Consider the following 23845-nt stretch of genomic DNA (forward strand, 5'->3'; position numbering starts at 1 on the left):
TCAAGGTCAGGATTACAATCAGTTTGCAACTATGTCTTTTCACCAAATAAATACCAGATTGCATTTGCAGGGCTTTATAAACAATGATTAGTTCACATGCTGAAAGGCATGCATTACTAACTCACCCACTGAAGCAGAGTTCATTCCCTAGGACAGTCAAATGAACAGCTTACATCAACACAGTATTCACTTTTAAGAGGTAGAGGATATCATAAGCATAAATATTGTTTGGAGATCAAGAACAGCAAAGGTAATAGGTATGCTACTGTCTATTTCTTCATTGTGCTACTGAACATTTATTTTTAAATGTGATTGGTGTTGAATTTTTGTGGAATATTTTAACTAAATAAAGCTGCCTAGTCTCAGAATTTCTTTGAGACAAAGACAACAATAATTAACAATTAGGACATGAGATTTGGGTTGACGACTTCTTTCCTGCAGCAAAATCTATTACTAGTAGTGTTAGGCAGCAATACTTTAAAATCTTTTTTCATACCACATTGCCATAGTGTTCCAGCAGATAGGACATTTTTTCCAATATGGGCACCTTTCAGGTACTGGAAAACATAATTTAAGGAAGTATTCCAAACTATCTGAATTCTACCTGAGATTTGAATTTTATATTTTCCAGAAGAACAAAGTGGTTCCATTTTTAGAACCAGTTCTCCTGGGGGGTAGGGAGGAGAGCATGCATGTAAAAGACTGACAATCCAACCTTGCCTTTGAAAGAAGCAAATTTAGCAGAAGCCGTAAATTCACTCTTTTTTTCGTAAGTACAGAGACAGCAGCAGCATAAAAGGTGCTGAGCTAGTTGAGCTATACTGTTTAGAGAAGCTTATAGTTATAACTGCCTATCCTGTTTAAAGACCCGTTTTCCTTTGTTGAAATTCTGGAAGGTGTGTGCTAGGTTGAATTAATCAGCATTCTTTTTAACTCTGCCTAATGACAAAGATGTAGTGTCTTTAAAAGCCAGTATAATTGTAAATGTAACAATAGCTCAGAAAAAGGAGAATTGTTCACCACGGGCTAGCAATTGGTGAACCCACACACTAGTGATGGAGCTGGAATTACAGACAAGGCAAACAGTTTTAAAGGAAGAAAGGGATAAATCTGTAAAACTGTCTTTCTACACAAAGATGATTCTAAATTCCTCTCAGCTGCTGCTTAATCTGAGAGATGCCTCATTCTGGACATGTGCTTTGTGGAGAGACCTAAGCTAGTTTCTAATACCCAGGTGATTAAGGAACTGCACTGGGAGGAGAGCAGTGGGGCTATAAGCCTCATCAGAGGTCTTCTGCTAGCGCCTGGTGCTGATGACATTATTCTAAGAGGGGAAGGAGATTGACTCAGGTCTCCTTAAGGAAGAAACAAAGGCAAAACTAGCCTTCCTGCATCCTAGGGGAGTATTGTGCTCACTGCAGCACTAGAGAAAGGCAAAACCTCTCCCATGACTTTAATTCCATCTGTTTGGGCACACAGTTCTCAGCAAACCCCATGCAGAAAAGCTAAGCAGTGTGATCTCCAAAGGTGCAACAGGGAGTGTGACACTCTCCTGAGCTTTTCCCCAGAGTTACATTCAACAGATCAGCCCACTAGCTTTTGGAACCTCATTCACAGCCAGCTCTTCGGGGGCTGTTCATGGTATGAAGATACAACCTGGGTATGTGGGATCACACTGATGCCACAGTATTTCCCAGATGAAGCCTAAGTCATCCTGTGAATCTAACCTAAAGTTCCCAGATTGGGAGGGGAAGAATGTGACAAAAATATGTCAGAAAATTGGAAACAGAAACTAAGAAAGAGAAAGGTCGTATGAAGGTCATTCACCCATTTTGAAGGTGGGAATTTGGACACAAGTTTTGTGGCGAGGAAGAGTTTACAGGTAAGTTACATTATTTTTGTTGTGCTTTCTTACTTTAAAATTAGCACAAATGAAAGAAGGAAACACAGTGACAAGCTGAAGACAAAAAGAGTCATTGTTTATTTTGGATGCAGAAAAGTGAGTAAGAGTTAGTTGTCACTTTAAATAAAGGATCAAGGAACAAGCAATCAAGTTTGCAAAATTCTATGTATTAACAAAAAACAGCAAAAGTTTAGCCATGCAAAAACACAGTTCTGGAATAATCTATCTATCTTACCCATCCCACAGTCAGATGCCTTTTAAAATTATTTCAATTAAACTATATATTTCCAACCTCTTCTTTCAGCAGTGAAAGTGGCTTCTCCTTTCATGCAACTGCACAGGTTCTTAAGGTATTATATATGTCATTACAAACATGTCCTTGGATCATGGCTTCTCAGCGGTAGCTGTCCAAGAATTTAGCACATCAGTTTACTTCTCCCAGCAGGGAAGTGGCATGGGACTTTGGGTAAGCCACTTCTCTTTGCCTGTCTTCTATAAAATGAAGATTATAACATCATCTTCCTGTTGAAATGACTGTAAATAATGCTAGGCAAGATTAGTTATGTTATTATTCAAACTAATTATAACAGCTATTCCTTGTCATACTGTTTGCTTTCTGGACCTTTGTTGTGGTTTAAATGCAGTCAGTAACTCATGCAGCCCGCTCGCTTACTCCCACCTTCTTTCTCCCCGCCCCCCTCCGCCCCCCCCCCCAGCTCCCGGAGGAATGGGGAGGATAATCAAAGAATGTAACTACCATGGGTTGAGATAAGAACAGTCCAGTAACTAAGGTATAACACAAACCACTGCTGCTACCACCAATAATAATAATGATAAACGAAATAACAAGGAAAGAGAATACAATACCACCTGCCGACTGTGCCTGACTGAGCAGTGAGTGCCCTTCCAGGTAAATCTCAGTTACTTCCCCGGGCATGACGTGCTGTGGTATGGAATACCTCTTTGGCTAGTTTGGGTCAGGTGTCCTGTCTGTGCTTCCTCCCGGCTTCCCCTCCTCACTGGCAGTGCATGAGACTCACAAAGAGCTTGGTCAGACTAAACACTTGAGCAGTAACTTAAAACATCAGTGTTATCAGCGCTGTTCCCAGGCCTAAAGTCAGAAACACAGCGTGCGCCAGCTACTAAGAAAGAGAAAAAACGACTGCTACTGCTGAACCCAGGACAACCTTCCTTCAAATATTTAAACTGCTCTGGATAGCTCAGTTTGAAATCTTAAACAGATTATAGCAATAAATCTCCTTGTAAATACACTGTAAGAAGGACATTCTGATTTCCTGAAGCCTCAATATTCCTCCTCAAGCAGTTGCACCATTCTTGTCTACGGGCATGGAACTGATAGATTTTGTTCACTGAGTGCACACTCATTTAACCTTGTATTCTATTCCAGTGAGGTGGCCAAAGAGAACAAAGCCGTGCAAATGGTTTATAAATGTGGTTGTATACGAGCATCCATAACTGACGGGAATATATCACTTTGGTTCTTCTGGTACCATTAATGCAGAACAACATTTTGCGCAGACCGGTTTAGGCGTATACTATAGCTTCCCAGAGGAAGCTTAAAGCTTGTTAACTAAAATCTAGAGAAGTATGGAAAAAAACAAGCCCTATTAGATACAAACACACCAGCAACAGGCTGGAGTAAATCACCTTCAGGACAAGTGCCTTATAGCTGTGGATGTCAGTGCCATAGAGGCAGAGAGTGAGCTATTGTCTTGCAAGCTATTTAGTTGAGTTAAAATACAGAGCAGGACACAGTCCCAGGCGAATCAGGGGACTGAAAAGTGCAAAGACTCTTCATATGAAATAGGAATAAGTGTCACACAAGCCGGTGTTTGTAGGAGGTCTCTCTCTGGGGACATGGCTTGAACTAGATAGATTAAATCAACTAAAAGCTATGCCTGTAATTTACATTCTCTGTTTTGTATTGCACTGTGGTACTAGTAATAGTAGCTGCACAGAGGCTTTATACAAAAACAATCCCTTCTTTTGCTGAGGCTTGTCTACACAGGGAAATTCTGTAGTATCTTTATATCAGCATAACTCCCCTTGTGGACACTCTTCCTTCAGAATAATTCCAGGATAATTACAATTATGCTGTATAATTATGCTGCATAATTATAAAAGTGAATTTATTGGTGTAAACAATCCCTTACTCTTTAGCTGAATCTACTTGAATTGTTCAGAATTGTCATTGAGTTTGCTGTTGTTTACAGCCTTCTCCAAACTTGTCAGTTATATGCATTCCCAGTCCACTAGCTGCTATTTATCCAAGCTAAACATATTTTATTGTTCTAATTTGTTCTCAGATCAGTCCCTCCAGCCTCATATCTCTATCTGCCATTGAAAGCACCACAGTTTTCTTAGGTCACTCTCAACTTCAAAAGCAGGACTTGGAAGCATGGCACATGTGCCCAGATGCTTTTAAGTGGCTACAAATTTGATTTGCTTGTTATCAGGACCTATAAAAGGAATTTCCTTCTATTGTTTGCTCAATAACTGAGATATTAATTCTTCTTACAATTTTATATGGTCTTACCACTATCCTCACTTTTACTCAGCTCTGCTGCAGTTAGCTGAGGAGTCAGAGGCCACATCAAGTGAGGTGTTCTAAGCCTGTGGACTGCTTCAGAGGATAAATCATCTATCACTGCTCCACATTAGCACTGTTGTCCTCATCAGCAGCCATCAGTTTCAGGGGCAGAGCAAGATGTGTCATCTTGCTTTAGGTAGTGGTGCAAGGTCACCAGCATTTTCAGTCTTGTTTCCCTAGAGGTCTGAGAAGCAGTTAATCATCACAGGATATACTGTTAGACAGGTCAGCATTTCAGTATTTAGAGAATATTTCTATATTACCTTATTTGGCAGTGTTGCATGACACTGAAAAACTCTTCACTGATCTCCATAGTTGCCTCTATAGAGTCAATAGATTGTTTACAATAGATTGTATAGGATATCCATACCTAATTTCCCTCCACTTCTAAACCATAGTGTCAATGATATCACTAATACTAGTAGTACTGATGTTAATAATCTGAAATAAAGCTGATAAACGGTTGTCATTTTCCTGGCCCTGACATTTGAAAGCATTTCTGGAGAACTTACTGTGATCCCTAGTATGAGTGCGCCAGACTCGTAGCTGTGCACAACAATGCTACTCCAGAGTTTAAGGCAGGAAGTATAGAAAATTGTTCAGTTTCACTAACGGGGGAAGTTTTGGACCTTAAGAAGTGATAAGGAGTAAGTCATACTTTGCATTCCAACTTCAAACTCTTGCTCAGTTTCACTCCCCATACACAAATGCACCAGTGAATTCCTTTTTGTTTCCCCTCCAGCCACTCCATTTTCCATCCAAGCAGAGGAAAACTTATTTCTTCTCTCGATTGCAAGTAACATCCTGAAAATGCTTTTTGCTGGTGCGTTCAGAGGTTGAACTGTGTTAGCTGGGAAGGATTAAGATAGAGCAAGTCACAAGGGAGTTCTGCTGTGTCCCTAATTAGCCGAGCTACCCAAATAATGTAGAAGGTCATCAGAAACAATTTTCACTCTGTTTCTCAGATAGGGGGAGAGGTTGTGTTCATCTGAGCACTCCAATCTCATTTTAAAGAAAACAGAAGGAAAGGAAGATTTTCACCCATTCTGATAATTCATCACATGCAGCAGTACAGCTGTTTATGTCAGAAGGCAGAAGTAGAAGAAGGGCCTTTGTTTCTGTTTGACCAGATTTTCCATGACACTCTCAGTAGAAGAGAGCTATTTTATTCAGTAGGGTGTAGCAGCCTAGTATTCTTCATTTCATTATTTAACATTAGCATTCTTCTAGCTTTTCCCAGTGGTGGAAATAAAATATAGAAGTTTCTTGAAACTCCTGTTCTTCCTTTGTTTAAGTGTGAACACAACTCATACAGACATTTTACAGTCTCAAACATCTGAAAGAATTACACTTTATAAAAAATTAGGATCCTTTCATATTCAAATGCCTACTCTTGGAGGTGATATGGCTGCAGAGACCATCTATATTACTATTGCTTAATTAAGCTATCACTGTGGTTGGAGATGTGTAGTAGAAAAAGAGCAACACTGGATCAAAGGCTGATTGGGTGGATGTTGCTGTGATTCACACGGGACACACAGTGCTGGGGCTGGTTCTGTACCACAGCCTCTTGGACAGGATTGCAGAGCGGTGAGGTACCAGGGCTGATGCAAGCCAGCACAGTCAGGGCACAGACAGCATTCATACAAGGGAACAAAAGAAAGGTAGATTTTTTAGAAACTGAAAAACAGAACAGTAAGAAATAAACAGAAGAAGAAGAAGAAGAAGAAAAAAAGAGCAGAAAGGGTAGTTTCCACTGAACACGCTTGTACATTCCTATTGGTGAGAAAACAGTTCAGGAAATAACACACGTATCTTTTATGTTAAAAAAAAAAAAAAATCTTCTTCAAGGTCTGTTTTAGGATAATACAAGGAAGGTAGCCAGCAACCTATTTTTGCCTTAATAAGTATCTATATGTCACATTCAGAAAAGGTCATCAGTAACTTCACTTTCAATTGAACTTGGTAAAAAAGCTTTATTCAATTAGCCTCAAAGATCCTGCTAATACAAAAATTCTAGCAATATTAGGAAAACTATATATATGAAAAGCTAGTTGTGATCGTGTCTCTAACTTCTTCATGGACTGGATTGTGTTGCAGAAATCAAAGAAATAAAAACTTGCCAAATAGGACTGGATAATTAAATTTTAAATAAACTGTAATTTTCTGTGGTATTATAATTCTAATAAATGAGTGAAAACATTGGTAGGCAGGAAAGTAAATGTTAATATAGAAATTTAAGGATAATAAGAGAAAGCACTAATACTGATTAGGATGATTATGATGATTATAACTTCCAGTACGTAAAATCACAATGAAAATTATCCAGCCTAGTATGCTCTCACAAGTTATACATTCACTTAGGCACTGGGAAAAATGTTTTCATGCCATAAACTATCTTAGATGGTTTATGAAGTTATGGTAGAACTTATAAAGAAATAAGGAAAGGAGTAAAACAACCAGAAGGGAAGGACAACGCTCTACACAGAGAAAAAGTTTTCTGATGCAAAAAGATCTTCCAAGATCACCAAACAGGAACACAGGAAAGTAAAAGATATATCTAGGGGACAGGAAAATATATCGATATAAATCATTCAGCGGTAACACTAGGCAGCATGGTGACTTCAGTTGCAGTCAATATTAAGATTTATTGATCTGAGAGATAAATATTGACCAAGGTGATGCCAAAGTCAATATTTAACTTTAGGGACCATAAATCTTAATAGTAACTGTAAAGAGCAGTCAGTACTATCTATGTTTGATATATATTTTATTGCCTTTTACAAGGGTATAAATGGTTTTTTAAAAGAGAAGCTGTTTCCTTCATTTCAAAAAGCTCCTTGACTTGCCAAAGCAATCCAGATGTACATGCTTGCCTTTTAGATATCTTCTAAAGATTGGGGTGCTTTCAAAATTGCACAAATAATTTGACTGATGAAGAAGCTTCCTATTTAATGAAACAAAAGCAAAACAGAAAAAAAAAACCCAACAGTTAACACCATGTTTTGCAGATTTATGTGAGCTATGAAAAGCTGACATACTTGCAACATGTTGCTAGATAAAGCTAGTTAACAACTTAGGATAAAATCAACAATAATTTATGTTAATTATTTGCAGATCTCTAGAGTTTTCTTAATTTTTCACTGCTCCACCTCAACACATCAACTGGGTTCATAAAATGTTCATGTACATAAGAGTATATAAGAGTATATGACTTATATTTACAAATTATTACAGTGTATGTACTACTGTACTGTACCAGTATTTTTGATAGAATGATAGAATGGTTAGGGTTGGAAAGGACTTTAAGATCATCAAGTTCCAACCCCCCTGCCATGGGCAGGGACACCTCGCTCTAAACCATATAACCCAAGGCCTCGTCCAACCTGGACTTGAACACTGCCAGGGATGAAGCATTCACAACCTCCTTGGGCAACCTATTCCAGTGCCTCACCACCCTAACAGGAAAGAATTTCCTCCTTATATCCAATCTAAACTTCCCCTGTTTAAGTTTCAACCCATTACCCCTTATCCTATCACTACAGTCCCTAATGAAGAGTCCATCCCCAGCATCCCTATATGCCCCCTTCTCTGGATTTAGTATTAATATTTCTATTGCATCTGCTTTTAATACATGTGAGTCATTTCCTAACCAAGGGTTAACAAAATAGATCTTTTTATCATTTGCTACTTCCTTCCTCTTTGCTTATATTAAAAAGATGGCACTGACAACCACAGCTAAGGTAAATGCAAGTTAATAAATACAAATCATCAAGCAAAAACTCCCATGAGGTAGCAAAATATAATTATTTAACAGTCTTGGAGCATTCTTAACCATAGCAATGTTCTCCCTAATGTTCACACAGATCTTTGTTATTACATTAGATGACGTTTTCAAAAGCCACTGCATACTTGACATCAACATTTCTGACACATGAAAAACACATTTATAATAAAGATTACTTGGACACTATTACAGTGAGTGCGCCCATCTCTTCCCCCCAAAACCCCAGCTTTTTTAGATCATTTTATAGGAACTAACCCAACACAAGGGAATGATTTGACACAATTTTAATAGGGCTTTAATTCTATGAAGAGGAGGCTTTATGAGGTTAAGAAGCATGACAGTTAACCTTAAATGGTTTATTCATGTCAGCACAGTCCAAAGACGTAATTAGTTGTAATGTACTTACCCTCAGAGTCAGGGGTTTAGAGAGGGAAGAGCCACTGGTGGCATCGCCCAGCTCCTGCTACTCACTCCTCAGGGGGCTGCAATGTCTAGTTTTATGTCTCAGGGTCCTGACAGACGATGGCCTTCCTTTCCAAAAGTCTCTGTACATTACCAGAACAATTTACGGGGAGATTTTTCATGCCTGAGAAACAGTGAACACACACACATAGTTATATCTAAATCAATGCTGAGTTCAGTTCATAGGCTTCAGCAGTGCCTCAGGTTTAACACTTGTTAACAGACACTTGTTAAGAGGTAGTAGACACTTGACAGGTTTAGTCTGATCACTTCCATGACCCAGTGAATTTTTGACTGTCAAAAGAAAACAATCAGAGTTGTCTGGAAAGGGATTCCTTTCTCAGGCTCTCTTTCATGAATTCCCCTGTCTTCAGAACTGTGCAATTAAGTGGCTGAGTTTGATTGATACTACTTCTCTTGTTTTAGGATGTGGCAAGGCTAGAAACTGTGGTAATTAGTGAACACAGTAAAAAGTCATGTCCATTTCCCCTTTACCAGTGCAAACACTGATACTGGGAGCACTCACATTCAAAGTTTACATGTAGCTGACAGAGTGCCATCCAAACTTTACTATAAGGGGAAGTCAAGTATTTAGCTCATTTTAAGTATCTCCAATTGTAAACAGTAGTGATAATACTGGGAAAGAATGCACTTCAGAAGAGAGATTACTCTAGACACGATAAGACTCTGAGATAACATTTTAAGAGAAGCAAACTCAGGGGTGGTGTCCTTTATCTATTACATCTCAGTAATCTGGCTTTTGAAATGTTCAGCAGGTAGCTGTATTTACAAACTGTAACTTGCGATGCTACCTGATAAAGAAAGAGACAGTCACCTCCGTTTGGGGAGGGGGAGGAACCTACTGCATACTTTGTGTTTCCACTACATGTAATCATCATCTGGCATTTGGCTGGGTGTAATAACTTGGTGTCTCTTTGTTCTCCTGTTACAGGATGAAGACTTTAATCAGTTTTGTCAGAACGTTTGCTCAGTTAATCTCCTAGCAATGTGTGATGAATAATATGCCTATTGACTGTCTCAGCAGTTGGTGGGTTCTCCACCCTCACCCCATAGTGAGAAGCATCTAGTTTCTGCTGGCTGCTCATTTTCCTGTAGAGGAGGAGCACTGGCTCTCTCCGCAGCCCCCAGCAGGCACATCCCACCCAGCCCACCCCCTTTAGCCTCACACCCCTCTTCTCCTCTTCCCCTCTGGAATCTGGAAAATGCTGCCTGCCCACCCGCCCACACCAGGGCTTGGATATCCACCGTCCTTGGATAATTATTCTGTCCCAGTCACCTTGAGCTCTCATACCACAGAGGGCTCTCTCTCTGCTGAGCTTTGTATCTTTATTTTCATACCAAGAAAAACAGATTTAGAGTGAACAGGAAAGTTTTGGCAACAACTGTCATCACATTATCAACACAGTGCTAGTGATGAGTAGTTGTGGAGCAAAGAAAATGCCATAGGAAGCTCTACTTCACTGGGACAAAAATATAAGGGCAGATCTGAGAGCTTCCTTCATCACTGACTCTGAAGGAGAAAAAGAAGGAAAAGCCCTAATGAAAATAGATCTCAATTGCCTGCAGTTGCGAACTGACTTCACAGCAAAAAATTCTAGGCCTCTATCCTGCATGTGACTGCACACAACTGTGGGGCCTGCCTGTGCCAGCTCTTTGTACAGCAGAGAACAGTGGTGAAGTTTCTTACAAGCAGCCCTGATTTTCACATGCTTGGTAACAAAAGCCTAACAGAACACTTCTGTAAAGTAGATGGTTTCAGCTCCCAACTCATGACAACATTTCTGAAAGTTCCTAAAGTAGGACAGAAATAAAATCCATTGCACAAAAAGCAGTGTAGGTATTTAGGACAGTGATATACTTTCAGTTATAAAGGCTGACAGAGAGACATTGTGCATTACGAAGGGCACAGAAAATGCTACATAAAATCTGGATTTGAGGAAATGTAAGTGAAAACTTCGTGACTTCCAGCAGCAGGGTCTTTTCAGACCTATCTGAAATGCATAACTGTGCTACCTGTGAATAAGCGGAGATGCACTGGTAATGTAATATTGCACTTGTTATAGAACTTTCATGCACAGGTAAATCTGCCTTAGATTAAGCTCCAGCTCTGACAGCCCCATTTCACCGAGTGACATGTGTGAAGGTAGGGTTCTTTTATTTATTATGCAATTTGGATTCAGCATCTCCCTCCCTTTTTAAGGGTGTTTGTTTTTTCAAACTGATGATTCCCACCTAAATAAAAGTAGCTACAGCCCCTGTTTTTATGCTTCTGGTTTATTCTCTGCCTTATCCCACAAAGACACAGCAATTATATCTGCTCCTCTGAGCTAAGTGATACCAAAAGCCAGCTGCTTTCTGTGTGCTCCTGAACCCCACCCAGCTCCTGCAGGCAACCTAAACTCAGCCATAATTTGTATTTGACTATTTGTTCACTCTCTTGCTGTAAGATGGCTCTGGTCTTCCAGTTTTGGTAATGGATCTCTTAGACATCTTGACTGCCCAACCAGGAGGACTGGTAGGATAGATAGAGCCAGGCATAGCATGTTAGGTCTCAGCACATAGGAGTTACTGTATCCCCAAATGTGTCCTTGCACATTTACATGCAGGTCTTACCCAGTGCTTTCCCCAAAGGCATAGCAACTGAATCATCTCAGAGCTCACAGTAAGCAAACAGATGGTCAGCAAGAATATGATACATGGTGATATCTGTGCATAAAAGTATGCATATTTGTGTGTGTGAATGCCTCCTTGGAGTGAGTATATAGAGTTTCACTACCTTTTCTAGGATTCTAGGAAGTTGTTTTCAGCTTGAATTTAGTGTCAAATAAATCTGGTTTATAGGTCACTTGTGATAGCTTGTGCCCAAGTTGCATAGCACTGCGAAGAAGATACAATCATATATTATATCTTAAAAAAATTCCTGATGCAAAATAAAGTTTCAGTTCCTTTGATATCATGTTTTGAAGCTCTTGAAACTGAGAAACTTGCTAAAATAAATGAAATGCTGCATAAAGCACCTGACAAAAGTGAATTATGCTAATAGAATGGGTATGTGTAGCTTACCATAGATGCATGTCTCATGGTCTCTGTTTACACCTCGGCATCTCATTCACACATTCTTGAGAGAAGGTTCAATCAAAAGTGGGGTGCTAAATAGCATGCCTTTAGTTAACTAGACTTCAGAAGTTTCTATGAGTAAAAATAAAAAAACAACAGGGAAGACGTACATTGTATGGATTTTCCTTTTCAAGTTGAAAAGGTTCTGCCCTCCAAGTATCAGTGCTTTCTTCTCTGTTCTCTTTTCGGAATATCTCTCTTTCTCATTGCTTCCTTCCAATGAACACCATTCATGCAAGCTTCTTAACCACCAGGTAATTTGCCATTTCATCAGCTCCTTCTGAATCAGCTAACCATTTTCTCAGAGCACTCTGCAGAACCGTCTTGTTGAATTTTCTTATCAAAAAGCATCACATTGCCACCTAAGTGTTAACAGGAAAGTTTTGGTGTGGGAAAGTGATGTGAGAGGACAGGCACAAGGGAAGAAGCAAGCGTGCACGTTTTCAGCAGGACACCTGAGGCAAACGAACAGCTCCTTATTTCCAGCAGTGCCTACACAATCTAAGTCTTTCCCCTGTATTTGCAGACCAGGTACCACACTCAGGCTCACAGACCCCTCTCAGAGTTCCCTCCACCAGGCTGTCTGGCTTATAGATGAAGAGAAAGGGAAATTCAGAGGGGCTGCAAAGGCTATGCCTAAGGCCCTTATTTTTGCCTCAAGTTCCTTATGCCTAAATCTGCCCTTAGTACCTTTTCTCTCTGAAGCTTGCTCACTAAAGCTAAAAGAACCAGAGCTTTTGCTAAAGACTATCTCTTTGAAGCTCTGTAGTCAGGAGTCATTTTCAGGCACACGTGACAATCTTTTCCAAACAGATCTGAATTTAGCATTTTAGGATCTGACACCTGGATTGAGAAAGCAAGACTTCTGTATTTTCTTTTCAGACCCAACTGCCACGATTCCAGTATACTTTGCAGCAGAGACCTTAATGCTGGTTCTGCAGTTATGATATTTGGATAGACGCCACTTCTTTTCTTGTAAGTCAACAATGTTTATGACTAGTCATTGGTTTTGATATATCTCAGAGTAATACCCTTTTAAACCAACAATTTCAGATCAGTCCTTTATGCTAATTCCAGTGTGCCAATGTCAATAACTGATCCGATCCCCCATTCTAAGGAGAAAAATTTTAGAACTTAAAACTTAGTCTTAGAAGATCACAGCACTACAGTGTATAAGCAAATTGTCATATATGGGGAAAAAAGGGGAAAAAAAACCACAGATGCTCTCTGTATTTTCCACAGACTCTCATGAGGTTTCCCTTTTTCCTTTTCTGCCTACAGACCTCTCCAGACTTTTTATCCGAGGTAAGTGATTGTCAGTTTATTCAAGGCACTTATCATATTTGCAAGAACTAGCACAGACCTCTCACATATTTGGTCTAGGTTTGATAAGAACATTTGCTCTTTATACATTAGCCCCACTTAAAACCTGTCAAAACCACCAAGTGGTCCTGCAGTCTATCATCTATTCTGCAGTGCAAGTGAAGCTGGATTGTTAGTTTCATCAGCCCTTTAAGAACAGATATCACTATTGCTGCCCCAAAACAGACACAGCTGGGAGAGGTCAGAAAATGCATACATCATATGACATGATCTGGCCTGTAGAAACCAGCTTTGTTCTCCTCCGCCACTGGAAGGTGCTCTGAAGACAGCAGAGGTAAATAATCAAGGCAGATGCTATAGCCCCTTAGGCTATATCTGTACGAGTAAAATGATGCTGGGCAGGCTTAGGCACTGAGCCTCCATCATCTCCACTATTAAATTTCTAGCATGGTTTTGACCCTGGCCAACTAGCACGCACCCAGGTAATCTTCAGGAGGACTTCCCAAGCAAGCACACGCCAGGGACTCTTCCCAACAGAGCGCCTTAATGCAACCACCTCATTCTCACTGGGTAAAAACTTTTAATCGTGCAGATGAGGGCAGTTAAGTGCCAGGTGACTTCAGTGGCAGAGAGCTGGACATGTTTGATTTACTAATATAGATGTAGCCTCACTGTCTAACAACTTCCTGTGAAGTTGAAAGCGGAAACATCTGAAGGAGCCCAGCAGGCTCCCATGCCCTGGATCGCCCCTCTGCTGGCTCTGAAAAGCCAGAATCTGAATTCTTTCCTAAAGTCTTCAGTAGTATGGAAGAAGGGGACAAGAAGCTATAAAGCAGACAAAATTCTCCAACCTCCAGATTGTCATCCCCAGACCCATACGCAGAGGGAAAATGGGAAAAACATGCCTGGGTTTCCTTGAATAGATTATGTAGTCTACTTGCTCACATTTGTCACATAGGCTAATGTAAAATTTACTGTCCATAATTAATCAACCTTAGGCAAGAATACTTAGCACTTTTACTCCATTTTTCATTTTCAAAGCGCTTTTCAAACACCACCTAATTAACCATCGGGAACAATTATTTCCAAGCTACTTTACGGGCACTTCTAAAAAATGAAATAAGCACATTTTAGCATGTATATGAGGAATCTTTTAAAACCGAAACAGCTCTATTTGTAACCTGCTGAAGGAATAAAAGCAGTAACAGGACAGTGATTTTCAAACAGACCAATGCAGCAGTCAGTTCTGTCCCTATGCACATGAAAGCCAGTAACGCAGCTTCATTTTTTAAATTCTGTCTTACATTTTCAGTTTGTCTCTGAGAGGACACCTTAATAATAAAGAACTGCAGAACTGGGATGAGGAAGGAATGCTTATTTGCAACGGACAAATGCCACCAATGGTCTTGGGGCTTTAACTCACATGTTCAGCAGTAATCCATGAGCTCTGTACTTACACCTGTAAGTCTCACCTCATCTCTTTCACAGAGGTAGCAGAATGAGCTGTGTTGATGTAACAGTAGTGTCTTCACCATCAAGGTCAATCCAAGGTCTTGCTGTATTTGCTCACTGAAAACTGATCCAACAGCCTTCCCTCAAGATTAGAAATACAGTCAACACTAGTCATTTTTGGCTACCTCTAAGGAGAAAGCTGGCTGTGGTAGTCCATGCCTGTCATCCCAGCTTCTCAGAAGGTGCGTGGATGCCCAAAAGCCTGGGGCTGCAGTGTGCTTGGCCAACCAGGTTTCTGTTTGGTATCAGTCTGATCATCCCAGAGAGGCTCAGCAGGTTGCCTAAGGAGGGGTGAATCCACCCGGGACAGAAACAGAACAGCTCAGCTTATGGCAGTACAGTCAGGTTTACCTAGGGGCATGTGATGAAAATGTTGATGGTTTAAACCAATAGGCCAGTTTACCACAGATTTTGATTGAGAGTGGACACACAGACCCTCCTGTCCTCTGCTACAGAGACAATACAGAGGTAAGGTGCAGACTGCAAAGGTGATATGTTAAGTCTGGCAGGTGTTGAGTCAGGGGTATCAGAGCTTAACAGCAAGTGCCAGAATCCTCTCAATTTACTAGTGCAAACAGGATTAACACTGAATAAATAAGCAAACAAGGAAGCACGAGTTTCCTTAGGACAGAAAGTGTGACATTTTCTCTGATGAATTAAATAAAATGAAGAAACAAAATATGTTTTATTAAACATTAAGAGTTTATGGATCTGACAACATGGCCCAGTGCAGTTCAGAGCAGATACCTAAGTGAGCTCTAAACAAGCCAGCTCCACTACTGGAAGCAGCATAGCCAGGCAAATATGGCATTCTACAGAGCTCATTAGCAGCCCTGATGCAAAGTCAGCTATATTAACTCAGACAGTGAATCACACTAATGTTTCTTCACTTCTTCTGAGGCCCAGGCAGGTTCATTCAGCAGGGGTAACTCAGTGCAGCACTTACATGAGCTCTCCAGGTACACATCAAGGGAGGGGACAGCAACCTTCCAAGGATGGTGTGTACCAGATGGTATTTTTCTTTCCCAGATTAGAGGTTAAACATGCTGGTAAGAACACTGTGGGATCCATGAGAGACTGCCTCTTACAGAAACAATATGCTACCATTTTCTATCATCATTAAATTGCATCTGTACAAGGCAGAAGCTCCTGCTGCTCTCAGAGCGAGCCAGAAGGTGGGAGCCACTAGTGTCTCTCTCCAGATGGCACAGCCCCAAAACCAGCTCTGTGCTAACCCTACTGGTGTTTTTAGAAATTGACCTCCACACTGCTGCTGGTTTCAGCACCCTAAACCAAATTGGCTGTAAGAGTCAAAGTGATGCAAAGAAAGTTCTGCGAGACTGACGCTTAAGGCTAAAGCTTTACTGTACATCCATTCCCTTGAGTGCTGTGCTTGGGCACAGCTGCCTTACAGACAAATTACAGAACGTGTTCTGGCTTAGAAGTAAGCAAACCTATCTTCAGTTCACAATGAAATAATTCAAGTGTCTTTCAGAAGAGAGCTAAAAATTGGGCTTTGGATTAGGTTGTTGACCTACATGCCTCAGCTCCCTGGCTGTGAAATGGGAACAGTCTTTCCAGCAGGGACATTGCTGAAAGAATTTCATTCCTGCTTATAAAATATTACTACAGTGAAGTGACAATAAGAGATATAGACATGTTAGTTTTACTAAACTATTTAGAATATTCAGGGCAGGGAAGATAGACCCAGCCTTCCTTTTCCTTGTACTAGTATAAATGGAAGCAATTGTATTGAACACAACTCACTGTATATAAAGCTTAATTTAAATCAGTTAGTGTCTTTCTATGCACTTAAAATGGATAATGGGAATTTTTCCGATCCTACTCACAGCTAGGCTACAGTGACCTTATATCAGAGGACCTGTTTATGGAGCTTTTCTGTTTTAATTTTTAGCTGGTTGAAAGGTTTTACACAAAGATCTTGGATGTTTTTATTTGTTTATCTCCATATCCCCCCTTAGGTAGAGCAACTTTCAGGATGCACAATTCTGAGCTTGAAAATAATGACTTCAAATAATACCTGAAACCGTTTTAGAAGCCAAAGAAGCAGATATTTTAACACTTAGCCATATGCAGAAAAAAAGAGACAAAATGAATTGCATCTACCTGGATGCAGAGAAGGTTTCTGGTTCAAGTTTGCCACGTAATCCCATATGTGTTTTTACCCTCCTTACAAATGTAACTATTTCAGGAACACTATGCATTGTAGACACAGCTAAAGGCTACACTTCATTGATCAGGGCTGATTCTGTTAAAATGCCTTTCTCTCTAAGGTGGAAGCTGCTCAGCTCAGCACCACTCAGAAGGGACATGATGACTGACAGGGTGTGTTCTCAGTCCACTGCAAATGTCAAGTGTAATGTGTTAGTTAAGCCACCAGACTACACCAGGATGCAGAGATGACTGAGTCCTAGCTTTGAAAGCTATATTATTTCAAACAGAAATAAAAAATTGAAAGGATTGAAAGGATAGGCAATTCTAACTTTTCCATTTCTAGCACATTATGTTTTCCAAAAACTGTGACAACAAAATAATTTCCCTGGATTTTTTTGTAAACAAGCTTGGTGGATGGGTCTTATGTCATACCACCATGTGAAAGAGGATCCAAGCAAGAATACTCCAGCATCAGGCCAGTAGGTATGCCTTTAATCACTTCAGAAATCTGTTTTCCCATAAGTAAACTTGCCAACATTCCTCCACCTATGGGTCTATGTCAGAAAACAGACAGTAGGACAGGGGCACCTCAGGTTGGATCCTTATGGCAGCTATAATGTCCTCCTTCCAATTGGACAGAAAAGTCAAACTTCCTTTTAATTTTGATTTAACAAGTTAGATGGTGCTTGAGGTCCAAAAAGACACTGAACTGATTATTTGTTCTACATTTACTTGTACAAAATGGGTTTTGCAGGCAATATTCTTGCAGGAAAGCCAGTCAGATGTTAAAACTTTCTACAGTTTGACTTCTGAAACAACAAGCGTAAGATGGAGTACTGTGAAATCCTGATTCTAGGCCTCGTATCTACCACTCATAGCAGTGACTGAAAAAGACTGGAATTAAGTGAATATGAATGCAAACGGCAAAATGACAACTGTGATGGTACCAGTCCTGATGAAACACTGAAGGTAGTAGACCAAGCAATGATGTGTATTACTAAGTAACATCCTGGGCTTTTCCAGAGGGTAGCACTAGTTTGTATGTATGGTAATTTACAAGATATCATACTATCAATGGCCTCTAGTTAAGTATACAATGAAATACACCATTCTCCACACCAAAGAAGCTAGGACCCTTTTCATCAGCTATGAATTCTTGACTAGTCAGTATTAACTTTGGAGCTACTTAATAGCTGTCCATTACTGCATGTCACATTTTGTTATGCTGCACCTAAAGAATCATACTCTGATTAAGAAGAATAGAAAAATAAGTTGTTGTTATGAAAGACCGAAAGGGTCCTGTTCACATCACGAAGCAATGGGTTTAAACTTTCCAAAGCACTTGACATAAAACTTCCAACAGGTACGGGAATTCCATTAAACAAGAGCAACAGGAAGAAAAGCAACTCATAAGCATCCAAAAAGACAGAAACTCATTACACTGCCTTTTCAAGCAGCCAGCTGTTGTTGGGTTTGTGTTGGTTTTGTTGTGTTGGGTTGTTTTTTTTTGGGGGGGGGTTATTTTTTATGACTGTTTATTTATTTTCCAAATTCCAAACTAAAATCTGGAAAATGATAAATATTAAACCATTAACACTCACAGAAATGCAGCCAACTTTCCAAATTCCCACAAGTTTCTCAAGCTTCAGCTTTGAGTGAATTCCTGTAGGTCAATTATTGACTGGGGAAGGGGGATGGGGAGCAGGGGGGATGGGGAAAGAAGAGAAAGGAAAGAACAAAGAGAGAAACATAAAGTGGAAAAAACAAACCTCTTTCTTAGAGAAGTATGGCACAGAGAGACTAATAGGGACAGCTGAACCAGTACATGAGATTGTTTTGAAATAAAAAATAATGTGTATTTTGTTTAAGAATTTCAATGAAAAAATTACAAAACTAGGAAGAAGAATTCCTGCTGGGATGGAACCTACAGAACTCCTTGAGCAATTTGAATAATTATAGACTTGGATAAATTGTAGTTAAACCATTTGTTTCAAATGTGTTACAACCAATAACTAAACCAGCAACAGCCTTTCAGCATAAGAGAACTGTTGCTAGCTTCAGGATAAAGTACAATAAGCTGCAGCTAGTCATTGGCGAGCCACACACTATGTAATGAAAAAGCTTTTCCTCCATAAAGCCTGTGATTTTCACTTTTCAGATACCAGCAAAAATAATCGTATGCATTTGCTTGCCATATGTACTCAGAAAATGGTAAAGGTATTTTTCTTAAATAGCAAATGCAGACTTGGGTTTTGTCTATTATATTCTTTAATTTCCAGAATGAGAGTTGTCTCAGTCATAAACTACTCCTCATTCTTAGGAGGCTGTAAAAGCAGAGGCAGAAAGAAACCTTATTTTTGTGTTAACAATGGCAGGGACGTCCTTTGCATTCTTGTTTAAAATTTTGTTTCCTGCCCTGCTCTTACTGAATTTGCACCAGTGGGTGATGGCAGGTACCAGCTACCATGCCAAATGTTTGAGCCTTTGTGTTTTTCACAGATGTAAGTGGTGACATAAAGCAAAGACTGATGTTGAGGGGACCATGGGAATTAATGTGACGTTTGTTTTATCATTTTTATATGGACAAGACTCCTGTAAAAATCCATGATTTTTTCAGTGAGCTCAGTACCATGACATTTCCCTGTCCAGCTACATCCTACAAGGCTCAATGCACCTCAGTTTTGCCATGATGTCTGCCAAACACACTTCTTAGAGAAGGATAGGGAAAGAAGTAAAGACATCAGAATTTGATCCACTCAAGAGGTGGGAAGAGGTTGCATATGCCAAATGTGCTAAGGACACCAAATTGCTTAATTTGACTAAGCTTAAGAAGACTGGGGGAAAACAATGGTATACTTCAGTCAAGATTGTACACATGTAATAGTTCCATGTGCTACAAATAAACTGCAGGTATGTTACAGAAATCACATTGTCACGGTTACAAGATGAGCCACAAGTGATCTTCTACCAGTAATCCCATTTACCCTTGCCTTTCACAAGGACAGTCATTTATATTCTTTCTGTAACTCCTTTGCATACACAAACATAAGTGTGCACACAGCTAATGCATCTAACCAGCATGTTCAACCCTTTCTCACTGCACATGCAGTCAATTCAGTATTTGCCTGTGGCTGCCAGATCATCATTGAAGTTTGGCTGCCCTCCCTGAAGTCCTGCTGCTTTGGATGTCTCCACTGTAGTATGTAAGGCAGTTGGGGCAAGGGAACAGATGCTTGCAAGGTCCTTTTATCTAGTGAAACAGAAGTGCTGAACTAGTAAATAGGTATCTGTGATAACACACTGAAACTAGGACAAAGCTAAAATGCACTTATTTTGCATCCCATTGTGAAATGTCTTCTTAAAAAAGAAAAAAATGGGTAAAACTAAAAAGGAATTAAATTAAGGAATTAAAATAAAATTAAGAAAGTAAGAAATATGATGGAGGGTGTAGTTCAACAAAAGTAGAATGTGCCAGTGCAGGCAAAATTCAAATTCCATGCACAAGCTGATGCCTTCTACTGACATTCAGACTGGGCATTTTTATGACCAACTTGGTGACTAACTCTCCTTAGTTTTTATTAGTGATCAGAAACACCAAAATTAACTGCTTGAACTGCTTGACTCTAAAAGTTGGGTGCTTGAGAAGTCTTGTGAGACTAGAGAAAAGCAATATAGCTCCAGTTCCAGCGCTGGGGAGAAGGAAGATGAACCAGATGATCATAGCACTTTGGGTCTTTATTCCTCTCTTAGAAAGATGGAAGACACCCTTACATTAAAAAATGGCAGCGGAGCCATGACCTCTACGTAATGAGGCATTCTGTGACTTTTGTCACAAACCTGAAATGAAGCTTTCGAGAGCTGGGCATGGGCAGAATTGCAAAATTTGTAAAAAACAAAACAAAACAACCAAACCAAAAACAATCAAAAAAAAAAAAAGAGAAGAACAAAACAACAATTAATATCAGAAAGAAGTTGTGATGCATTTGAGTTTAAACAGGTTCAGACTTCCTATGCAGTAAAAGAAGGCTGAGAAGTTTGTTGACATCTCAGTATTAATATTCAAACCTCTAACATGCTAGGAAAAACTGAGCTGCTAACAGCAACACTAACCAGATGGCAGCTTTGAGTGGGAGCTGGACTGGCACCTGGGGCTTGCCTCCCCTCACCTGAGAGACTGCCCTGTCTCCACAGTACCTCAGCAACTGCAAAACTCATGCTAAAGGCAGTAGACACCATTTGTACATACTTGGTATGGCTAATGAAAATAACTTCTAGAATTAATTTTCTTCATGGATTTTTCCTGCTCACACTGCATAGCCTTTCAGTTGTGCTTTTTTCGCAGGATATACCTGAGGATAATGAGGAAAAATGCAGTTTATATTATCAGCTTGGAGCTCTAGTCTAATATGGCAACTCCTTACCTGTTTAAAAGCATGTATTTCTGGACCCAGACCCAAGTCATTATGCTCAGATTTACATCCTATTTATTACCAATAAGATCTATATGGCACTGCATATATGATACTGACATGATGGAAGAGCCAAGGAGAGAGACACAAGGAGAGGCTGGACTTTTTGAGACATATTTTTGACTCTGCTAAAGAGCATCGTTAAAATGGAGAGTGTGTAGTATGGTCGAGAGGAGTAAGGAAAGATTGGAGCAGCAAATATTGAAGTGTCTTTAATTTTAGGATATAGGATACAATGGAAGTTGAGTAGATAAACAGAAGACTTCTGGAAAGAAACAGCATGCCTGTCAATGAAATGCATTTAAATTACAGGCTAACCTCACAATGCTTAGACAAAAGTATGTAAACTTCTGAAGAAGAATTTGAAACAGTCCTGAGCATTCCTACTACGTACACCAGAGGGGATGAAGAAGAATAATACTGACAAAAGTCCTATACCATAGGTACCTCAGAACTCTCTGTGGGAAGGGAGGAAACAGACGTCACTGATTATGAACTGAATCTTAGACATCAGACCGATACACATTTCTCAGCAAAAAATAGACAGTAGAGGCAGAAAAGAAAGTAGAAATTAATGAAAAACAAAAAGATGGACCACAATCACAGTCCTGTGTAAGTGAAATTTTCTTCTCTAGAAGGGATATCACCACAGTGATGACTGAGGTATTAAAATATAATTTTGATAGTTTTCCAGTGATTTGTTCTATTCAGTTTTAATTATTTGAGCTACTTTTGTGAACCTGTTCTATATCACTATAGAACATTTCTACTCATAACCAGCCAGTATCTCCTACTGTTTACTTTCATCGTGATATTTCCAGAGATAATTCTCTGAAAACCTTTAATGTGTCTTCTTGCTGTTCACAGTCTTAAAGTGTTTATTCATCATGATTTGAGATTTAAGTTGGACAAGCTAGATAAATTTGATTCTTTTAAACTTCTGTCATAAACTAATTCTTCTTGTCTCATGATGTTCCTCCTTTGATTTATTTGCATTTTCACTGACATTATGAGGTTTCCAGAAAACAATGCATGATTCTATATATACCCTTATCCATGCCAAAAGTTGTCTGGGGGTCTGTCAGTAAAGCTGAACACTACAAAAAAAACCTGCTGCTTTTCAACAGGGGGCTATGACATGGCCACTTCTCCTACAAAAGTCAAATTTTCAACCACTTCCCATGTTTGCAAAGCATAAAAAATATTTCACTCTACTGTAAAAATTTAGGAGACTTTGGATCTTCACTGATGGCACAGACTTGTTACCCAAGTGTTGGATTTGATACTTGTCATCCTTACATCCTTCAGCTTGTTGCCCCTTAAGGACAACTTTCTAATTAGGGGTAAATCTTCACAAAATCCTCACAGTCTTGCTAGAAACTGGGCCCCTTCCTCACTGGGAATGTTGAATTTTTTGGGGCAGAGCAGTCAGAATTTCTAATGTTCAGTAAGTGGAGGGAGCCTGGGGCAGATTCTCCTGCTTCCTCTGTAGGCAACTCTGGCTCATTTTTTAAGACCTTCGTCTGCATCACTTACCTAGAAAAAAAATCTCTAACACCTGCTTGGCTTTAAATATGTGAATAGAGTAGTGACTTTGATGGGAAAATCCAGATGCTTATATTTGAGTATGCTTTAAAATGTTTTGCTAAATCAGAGCCTAAGGACAAAGAAAACAGTTCAGAAAGTGCATCATCAGTAGAGAGCCATTGCCTATAACCTAAAATGAACTCAGAACACTTTAGCTCAGCTATTTATTTACTTTAATATTCACATGTAACTGTAAATCCTGCAGTGAGAATTACTGCACTGATGATACACAAGAACAGTCTCACGATACTTTCTGCACATGTAACAGTAGAGATCTCACAAGAGACTATGATCTTGAAAGTTTTTTAGCCTGATTTCTAAATGAAAATGCTTTGTTGTGCCTTTGGATTACCTTCAGAAATTTTGGATACCTCCTTCTGAGGTTCACCAACCAGTGTTAATGCAATGATCACAGTTTCAGTTTTAAGTGTTTACAAAAAGACAGAAGAATCTCCTTGGGGCAGGTTTGGGGGAACAAATCCACAGATTCACCAGCATCAAGTAGTTTGCATCAAGGAAAACCAAATATTTTTCATGTTGCACTCAATTTCTCAGTCACCACTGCCATTTCCCCTACCACTCCCCACCAGTTTCACACTGAGGATGTGCTATGAGGCTGAGTGGGGACATGCAAATCATGCATACATCCCTGGAAAAATGCTTGGCAAATCTGGCTCTTCAGTTTTGCATTCACTTGCCAAAAAATATTCCCTCATCGCCCAAGCCCTCCCTCTGCCATGCCTAATTTAATTTCAAAAGTCAGAAGCTTAACGGGGACATAAGCTTCCTAAACATGCTGTCATCTAACAAGGAATGTGAATTCAAACCTTATAATTATGATTTTCCTTAGGTACAGAAAAGACTATACAATTTTCTAG

The 23845-nt window shown here is 39.7% G+C and overlaps 1 long non-coding RNA gene across 1 annotated transcript in view; it reads right to left on the reverse strand.

The window, feature by feature from the left end:
• The window catches only part of LOC133225656 (uncharacterized), a 65738-nt gene extending 55843 nt beyond the window's left edge, over positions 1-9895 (reverse strand). Inside the window, exons 1-2 of the long non-coding RNA XR_009729226.1 lie at positions 9599-9895; positions 8708-8887 (exon numbers count right to left, since the gene is read on the reverse strand). This is a non-coding gene — a long non-coding RNA (uncharacterized LOC133225656). The remainder of the gene's footprint in view (positions 1-8707; positions 8888-9598) is intronic.
• Between the last annotated feature and the right edge of the window lie 13950 nt (positions 9896-23845).

This window comes from Neopsephotus bourkii, unplaced genomic scaffold, assembly GCF_033783945.1.
Source record: "Neopsephotus bourkii isolate Nb327-2 ecotype Australia unplaced genomic scaffold, CSIRO-AGI_Nbou_v1 NB_1765, whole genome shotgun sequence".
Lineage (NCBI taxonomy): Eukaryota > Metazoa > Chordata > Aves > Psittaciformes > Psittacidae > Neopsephotus > Neopsephotus bourkii.